The 9,589-nt window shown below is 35.7% G+C and overlaps 1 long non-coding RNA gene across 1 annotated transcript; it reads right to left on the bottom strand.

Annotated features, from left to right (window-relative positions):
• Positions 1 to 660: 660 nt before the first annotated feature.
• LOC150060757 (uncharacterized) lies at positions 661 to 9,248 on the bottom strand. Its single transcript, XR_016536155.1, has 3 exons — positions 9,180 to 9,248; positions 2,578 to 2,641; positions 661 to 741 (listed from the first exon to the last, which is right to left on the bottom strand). It is a non-coding gene; the product is annotated as an uncharacterized LOC150060757 (long non-coding RNA).
• Positions 9,249 to 9,589: the final 341 nt, after the last annotated feature.

Here is a 9,589-nt window from a genome sequence, read left to right as displayed (position 1 = left end):
GGAATGAAGCAATGGATGTTACATTATTTTGCTAGTCCTGGGGCTTGAACTAAGGGCCTGGGCACTGTCCTTTAGCTTTCTCAAGGCTAGCTCTCTACTACTTGAGCCACAACACCACTTCTGGATTTTTCTGTGTATGTATTACCAGGGACTCAACCCAGGGCTTCGTGCATGCTAGGAAAGTACTCTATAACTAGGCCACACTCCTGGTCCCAGAACAAAGTATCATAAACTGGAGACATGGCACAAATAGTAAAGTAACTGGTAACTGCCTAGCAAGTATGAGACCCTGAGCTCAAATCTCAGCATCACCCCAAAAAGACAACAAAAATAATGAGTCAATGAATGAATGAATCGATTAATTAATAAGATGAAGAAAAGAAGCAGAAAGAAGAAAAGGAACAGACGCCTGGTATCCTCTTTATCTTCCTCTTTCTATAACCACTACAGAAAATACAGTGTATTTCTATTCACTAAAAATTTAACTCAGAAAAGAAATCAAGACCAAGTGACACAAAAGCCACTAAGCTGTTCCCTGCCTATCTCTGTTGAGATGCAGAGGTCACTGAGCTCCTTTTTTAATCTTCCTTCAAGGGAGAGAATCATACTGTGGTCATTCTGGAGTTAAAATGAAAGCAAATTCATTCTCTTCCATCACCTTGGTCCACTCTCCTCCTTTTCAGAAACCATTTTCAAAGCACACCAATGAGGCGTCTCATATTCCAAGATAGACTCTGTCCTCTGTAAAGGAAAACAAACTTCCAAAAATGTTCCATTTTCTGTTCTGAAAATACTATTCAAAATCTACCTTTTTATTATTTATTAAATATTATTGTATTTTATTGTATTTATAGAGGGGTTACTTCCCCTCTATACAACAGTTACATTGGTCAGCTAGTGGGTACATTACTTATTAATGGGTACCAAGACATGAGAAAGGGTATCAATGTATGTGAAGTAATGCACCTTCTATCTGGCGAATATAATGTAACCCTTCTATTAATTACAATAAAAATATATGAAAAAAATTAAAAAATCATGAAGTATAAAGTACTTTTCTTTATAATGCTTGCTTTTCTAGAATAGCTTCTACATCTAATAGAAATATAGTTGTTACATTTCAACATCATATCTTGCTTTAGATCATCGTTGTATTTTCCAAAACAGTGGATGACACCGAAGGCCAATATAGCTTCTATTTACAACAGCACACACACACACACACACACATATATATATATATATATATATATATATATATATATATATATAGGTTGGTTGGCACCAGTGGCTCACGTCTGTAATCCTAGCTACCCAGGAGGCTGAGATCTGAGGATCATGTGTTTTGTTTTTTTTATTGTTGGGGGAATGTATAGAGGGGTTACACTTACATTCACCAGGTAGTAGATGCATTACTTCTCACACATTGATACCCCTTCGCATGTTTTTGTTCCATTTTCCTCTCCCCACCCCTCCCAATCATCTTGTTTTCCCCTTCCCTTTCCTAATTCAGATAAACAAATAAACATATATAATATACTAACAAAGTCAGATACAGTAACAATGTTATTTCTGTTCACTTTTTTTCCCTGAGGATCATGGTTTAAAGCCAGTCCAAGCATGAAAGTCCATGAGACTGTCCAGTTAACCACCAGAAAACTGGAAGTGGCACTGTGGCTCAAGGCTCAAGTGGTAGGGCATTAGCCTTGAGCTGAAGACCTCAGGGACCATGCGTAGGCCCAGAGTTCAAGCCCCACAACCAACAAAACAACAACAACAACAAAATGTAGGTTATTTCCAGTCTAGAAAAATGGCAGGATCATGAATACATTACATCTATGTAACTCTGTCAATATGCAATACAAATATGATTCATTAAAAAAGTCACAAAAATCTGTGCTTGTTCCAGCCTTAAGACATAAAGGAATCATGACATACATTGTGCCACTGCAATTCTCTATCTTACAGCTCTATGAGCAGTGCATTTTCCACAGGAATGCTTCCTTTTGGCTTGCTCTTTTCTGAAACACTGCCAATTTTGTCTGTTTTGGAAGGTTTCACTCCATTACTTGCAAAGCCACCAAGTTTAATGTGAGCCCAAGTAATTCACAAACACCTTGGAGCCACCTGGAAATTGAAGATACCAAGTATGTTTGTGGAGTGGCGATTTCTCTTCAAGCATCAGACTTTATAAACCAGGCTTTAAAATCACTAAAATAAAATGCCTTTACTGTCTCTGGTTACTCTCTAAGTAGTTAAGTCATCAGGGCAAATTGGAGTATGAAATCTGACAGGCGCAAATGTTATAAAGACAGCGTGGTAAGTATGGAAGCTGGCATGTTTCAGGAGCTAATCAAACCCTTTCGATGCAAATCTTGAAATTGTTGTCAGTACAGAGGGTCTTCTTAGTTCCTCGCTGAAATAAAGCACATTTGCCAATTCCATAGGAAAAAAAGTGTTTGGTTTTGAACCTTATAAGTACAAGAAACAGAGTTATCAGACATTCTAAAAAATAACTTCTTTCTTAATATTTACTGCTTAGTATACATGACTATCTCCCCACTCCCACTACCTTACCTTTTCATGCCTTTTCCGGTTCAAACAGGCTTTGCTTCAAGGGAATATCTATCTGATTATATATCTATAATTTAAAAATAGATATTATAGAATTAATTTTCTGAATCACAGAAATGACCAAAGGAAAATAATAACTGTGACACATCATTTATATATCCTTGCTCCTAAAAACTAGAATCTAAGCCAGGCACCAGTGGTTCATAGCGAAAATCCTCACTACACAGAGGCTGACCTCTGAGACTCAAGGCTCAAAACCAGCCCAGGGAAGAAAAGGCTAAGAGAATCATCTTCAATTAACCACCAAAAAGCCAAAAGTGGAGTTACTGCTCAAGTGGTAGAGTGTTAGTCTTGAGAACAAAAGCTCAGGGACAGTGCCCAGGCTCTGAACTCAAGCACCAGGCAACACACACACACACACACACACACACACACACACACACACACACACAGAGTTAGAAATCAGTTACATAGCTTCTTAGTTTGTTGTAAATAATTACCAAAGAATTCAATAGACGATTTTTTGATTTTTAGAATTCTCATCCCTCCACTCAACTACTGAAGAAAAACTCTCGAGTCTATCACTAGCTATGAAAGCAACAATAACATTTTACTCATTTTACAGGAAGTTTAATGTAGGCTGAAGCTGCAAGTTCAGAAAACATGACAAAACTCCATAAGGAAGATTTATTAGCTTTTTGAGTTCTTTCTATTGATTTCTCTTGGCCTATGTTTCCCACTTTGCACAATATCCTATTTAATACATGGATATTTATATTTTCTATCTGCCTACTACTAATCCAAGTCTTTAATAAATTTTAATAGATTTTTAGGGTGACCTTAACAGAACATGCCTCTGTTCCTGATTTAAGAGGAATACTTCTTCCAATAATCCGTAGAGCCAAAAGCCAAGATCAGTGTCTCTATTTCTAATCCAAATAGGAAAACACATTGCAAGTTGAGCTCCTAACAGTTATAGTTTTTACTTCTACCCATAAAACAATGCCATAATGCTAGTATTGCTGGCATTTCAAATATCATGCAATAACTTGAGGTCAATGTAGAGGCAAGCACAAAAGGGGTAAAGCAGGATACATATTAGGTATGAAATTCTTTATAATCAAAGAGATGAGTTAGAAAAGCCTACACAGAACAGTAATACAGAGTAAGCCACTCCGTAAGTGCTTCTAAATGTTATTAAGCACATAGTTATGATTTCGAACTCACAGAAAGAACCATTTTGGGGTGGTCTGAGATTGATCCGTATTTGTGACCCCCAAAATAAGAATACACAAACCATGAACATTTGTGTGAATATAGATTTCTAACACTTTAAAGAGTTCCTGTTTAATCAGCTAAGAAAATATAATTCTTTTTATCAGTGTGGTTGGGAAGGATCCCAGAAGTAAACACAGTTGGATTAATATACCAACATACGCAGCCAAACTGACTGGATCCAGCTCTGACTGAATCCTTCCAAGAATAAGATCCTACCATTACAAAGATGACACAAGTTCTTCCAGTCGGAGCAATTCCAAGGTTTTAATTATTTTTCTGTTTTGACCTCTAAAAGCTATAAAAATTCCACTGAGTTAACTTTATTGATGTTAGCTTTCATCTCAAGAGATTGACAGTTCTCTAAATACCATGCATGGTAAGATTCCTTGATAGGAACTCTTTTTGTTTTGGGGTTTTTTTTCCATATATTTTTTATTGTAATTAAAAGAAGGATTACATTACATTCGCCAGATGGAAGGTGCATTACTTCACATACATTGATACCCTTTCTCATATCTTGGTCCCCATTTCCTTCCTCCCCATCCCCACCCTTATCTTGTTTTCCCCCCTTCCCTATCCAATTTCAAATAACCAAATACCCATATATCCAATATATCAGATAACAAAGTGAAATACTGTAACAATATGAGATAACCAAGGGACAGCAAAAGAGATGAGAGAAAACATACTACATTAAGGACAACAATCACTCATTATACGGCTTTTGTTTCTATATCCTAGAGGTCCTTTCAGTTAGCGTCATACTATATGGCCTTATGTATCTACATTTTGCTATATTGCAAATCTCTGCTAGAAGAGTCCAAGGTTTCTACTGATTATGGCAAATGAGGGAAACCATTGAGCCTATGTTCCTTTGAGTCTGGCTTACTTCACTTAATATGACTTTTTCTAAGTCTTTCCATTTCCTTACAAATGGGGAGATGTCATTCTTTCTGACAGCAGCATAGAATTCCATTATGTATAAATACCACATCATCAACTGAGGGACATCTGGGTTGGTTCTATATCTTTGCTATGGTAAATAATGCTGCAATGAACATCATTGTGCTAATAGATTTAGTATGTCCTTGTTTCTGGGTAAATGCCAAGTAGTGGAATTGCTGGGTCATAGGGGAGCTCTATTTTTAGTCTTTTGAGGCACTGCCATACTGCTTTCCATACTGGTTGAACGAGTTTGCACTCCCACCAGCAGGGTAGTAGTGATCCCTCCTGGCCACATCCCCTCCAGCATCTGTTGTTATTAGTTTTCTTGATCCTGACCATTCTAACTGGAGTGAGGTGGAATCTTAGAGTTGTTTTGATTTGCATTTCTTTTATGACCAGAGATGTCGAGCATTTCTTCATGTGTCTATAGGCCATTCTTATTTTTCTTCAGAGAAGACTCTCTTTACGTCTTTGGCCCATCTTTTGATGGGATGGTTGTTACTTTGGAGATTAGTTTTGGAGTGATTCAATTTTTTAAGTTGTTGATATATTTTAGATATGAGGCCTTTGTCCGTTGTATGGTTAGTGAAGATCTTCTCCCATTTTGTAGGCTTCCTAATTAATTTACTAGCTATGTCCCTTGCCCTATAGAAGCTCTGCTGTTTAATGCAGTCCCACTTAACCAGCCTTTCTCTGATTTGTTGTGATTCTTGGTCCTTATTGAAAAAGTTCCGACCTGTGCTGAGGAGGCCTAGTGTGTCTCCTATTCCTTCTTGTAAAGTTTTCAGTGTGTCAGCTTTTACCTCGAGGTCTTTGATTCATTTGGAGTTAATTCTAGTGCAGGGTAACATTTGACATTGTTTTGGAACCTGATTTGAAATTTTGCTTCATTTTCCATTATAGTTTAGATTACTGTCATAATAAATGTAGTATATATTTCATTGTGAAATATTTAAGTATATGGAAAAGCCTAAAATAGTAAGATAAATATTCATGGACAATGGGGAAAATAAACATGAGAAGGGGTATCGATATGTAAGAAGTAATACATCTAGTACCTGGCTAATGTAACTGTAACTCCTCTATGCATTATCCCAACAATAAAAAAATTAAAAATATTCATGTCCAACAATTTTAACAATCTTTGCATTTTTCTGGGTTCACTTGGAATATGGAAAGAAAATAAATCAAAACAAAAAAAAATCTCAAAACTTCACAAGTACTTTTGAATCACCTTGCCCAAATCCTACCCCTAAACTTACAATATTGGATTTGTTTTAGATCATTTGTCTGTATCTCATAGTTTTATATCTATATGTATCCATATACAAAGAAGTATTTGTCTGGGTTGAGACAAACAGCTCCAAATATTTCATTTTAACTACTGAAAAGCAATAACACATATTTCAGAGCCAATCTGTACAGTTAAGAGATGTTGGGGGGTTTCTCTAGGGCATAAACCCAGACATGAAATTACTTAGCTGTAAAGAAGACTCTTCAACAATTAACACTCCAAAGGGACATAAGCAATTTACATACACACCACTAGTCCATGTCTCCATTGCTTCATTTTCTTGATAAGACTTATTATAAGATTTTTCCTTTTCTCTAGTCTTGCGGGTATTGTAACTCTTCTAGTCTTTATTTACATTATGCTAATTACCAAAGAGGCAGAGTAGCTTTGCTTTGGTACTTGGCAATTCAGCCCTCTTCTCTGTGAATTGTCTATCTGTGTACTTTGCCTTTTTTTTTTTTCTCCTCTTGAGCTTTTGGTCTGTTTTACTTTTCTTTTATTCTTATTCTATGTATTCTGATACAAAAAGACTTCTTCAATGCGAGGCTTATCTGATCATTTTAGTTATTGCTGGACAGACATTTTTAATGCTAATAAAGATGAATTTATGAATATTATTCTTAATTCCTTGTGTTTGCTATGCCTAGTCTAACCAATTTCTTCCAGCAATGGAGGACACTAAAATAATCTATGCATTTTCTTCTAAATGTCTTAAAATTCTGATTCATGATTTTGATTTTAAATGTTAGGAAACATAGCCTTATGTATATGAGGTAACTTATGTTACCTCTTTTATTCTCAAAGACTTTGTTGCTATATATACCATTTACTAAATCGTTTTATCTTTCCCCACTGACTCATAATGCCCTTGGTCACATTTTTCTACTTGACTTGCTCCTTTTGGGACTTTATTATCATCTTCCAACATTGTATTTATTGCTTTTTTAAACAAACTACTTTTTTTCACACTGTGCAGTATTTCACAACTAGCTGATATGGTAAGAAAGAATTTTTATGTTTTTCTTCAAAATGGCTTTAATTGTACTTGACCTTTTGCTCTTCCATATGCAGATTAGGAACATTTTGTTCAGTGAAAATTCTTTTGAACTTTAGGAATCTTACATTTGTGTTTATATATGAATTAACTAAAAATATCCACATTAAATGACACCTCTATGGACCTTATGTCACTCCAATTAGATTTTCAAACCTTCAATGACATATTTTTCTCAATAAAATCATTAATGTTTCTATTTAGTGTGTTTTATTTTATAGGCACTAGAACATATAGTCTGTACCTATAAGTTATAGGACTTTGTAGATTATCAAATCAAGGACTCATTTTCTTGTTCAAAGTTGTTTTTAAATATGTTTGGTTTTAAATTTTCTAACACTTAATTTTATAGAACCATAATAAAACCTCCTACTCTGGAGTTTTTCAAATTTGTATTCTATCCATGAGGGCAAGGATTCTTCACAATCTCTAAATAATGACCCTGAGACATTAGGAAAATAATTGTTCACAAATACTCTTTTTTTTTTGCTAGTCCTTGGCTTGGGCTCAGGGCCTGAGCTTTGTTCTTGGGTTTTCTCAAGGCTAGAGCTCTACCACTTGAGCCACAGCATCACTTCTGGCATTTTTTTCTATGTATGTGGTACCGAGGTATCAAACCCGGGTCTTTGTGCATGCTAGGCAAGCACTTTATCACTAGGCCCTGACAAATACTCATTTTTATATTCCCAGTGCTTGTTTTATTTTAATTATGCAGAGTATTTCTATAGATTCCTGTATAGATTTTTACCTTTCCTTTTATTCTATCTGGCACAAGTTTTCTTTTAATTTGTACTATCTTTTCTTCACTTCTTTCCTGACTTCAAACTTCTGTCTAATTTTAGGTCTTTCTTTTGACAATATTATATGATATAATACTTATAACATCTCTATTTGATGGTGTGGTTATTTCACTCAGTGATTTCTGCCATCCTCATTTTGCTTTTATTTATTAATCATTTTCTTTGCTGACTTCTAATATCCTCCTTTAAAATTGATAAAATATTAGTTTCCTTTTGTTAGTTGAGTGCTATACATTATTTATATATCTTTATAGTAATTATCTGTGTGTGTGTGTGTGTGTGTGTGTGTGTGTAGGTATATTAGTCATAGGACTTGGCACTGTCCTGAGATTATTTTGCTCAAGGCTAATACTGCTCTATCACTTGAGTCACAGCCTCATTTCTGTCCTTTTGGTGATTAATTGAAACAAGAATCTCCCAAAGAAATAGGCTGCATGATTTCCCTAATTTGTGGTAACTAGAATATACTTATAAATCTATAAGTCAACACACTGAATGATTACATATAATATACATGTAATCAAATGAACTCCAAAAAAAGACACTTTTTAGTGTCTTAGTGAAATAAGACACTTTTTAGTTGCCATTGTTACTGACTTTTTTCATTTCCTTTTGTCTTGTTTGTTAGTTTGTTGTAGTTGGGAGGGTAAAGGGGGACAGTAAAGGTAGAACAAGGATAAATAAAAACAACAGTGGTTCTCATTAGACACTGTGTGGAAAATGAATTGCACAGGGCAAAAGGGAAACCCCGGGAGAGAGTGAGAGAAGGGGAGACATGAGTTAAAAAGAATTGTACTCATTACCTGATTCATCTGACTCTAACCCCTCTCTATATAAACTTTACAATAACAATAAATTAAAATTTAAATTAAAAATATAGCCAACAAATTACCAAAAAAAAGAGTCTCATGAATTTTCCTTTCAAGTCTGACTTCAAATCATGATCCTCAGATCTCAGCCTCCTGAGTAGCAAGGATTACATGCATGAGCTATTGGCACCTGGCTTAGTAATAATCTTTAATTTTTTCCACTTTTATTGCAGTAAACCCTACACAGTGTGCAATTTCACCCATTACACTTTGCTGGTGTGCAGTGCATTGGTACTGAATGAATTTATATTATGCAAGAATCACCTCCACTCATCTCCAGAATTCTTCCCATCTTGCCAACACCTTATACCTATCAAGCAGTAACTACCCACTACCTCTCACACCAACCCTTTGCATGATAATACCTCAAAATCGCCTATCCTTCAGGATGTCTCTACAGAAGTGGAATGGCTTGGCTATGTGTTGATTCTATTTATTTGGCTCAGGACACAGTGCTGGAGTTTTAAACTTGGGGCCATGTGCTTGCGCAAGGTTGACTTAATACCACTGTACCATAGCTCCAGCCCTGTGTTTCCCTGGTTATTTTTAGGATAGAGACTCTGTTCCTTGCCTCTCACAAGTTAGCCATGATCCACCTATTATGAGAGATTCCTGACATCACTCTCTACCACACTATTTGTCTCCATGGAGATGGTGTCTCATGAACTTTTCTGTTTGGTTTGTCATGGTACCTCGATCTTTCTAATCTCAGCTTGCCACATAATTTGGGAAGGAGTTTCACAATTTTTTTAGTCCATGCTGGCCTTAAATTGCA

The sequence above is a fragment of the Megascapheus bottae genome, chromosome 7 (assembly GCF_031878675.1).
Source record: "Megascapheus bottae isolate mThoBot1 chromosome 7, mThoBot2.hap1, whole genome shotgun sequence".
NCBI classification, from domain to species: domain Eukaryota; kingdom Metazoa; phylum Chordata; class Mammalia; order Rodentia; family Geomyidae; genus Megascapheus; species Megascapheus bottae.
Note: the sequence above shows the minus strand (reverse complement) of the source record. Positions and strands in the feature narration are given on the sequence as shown.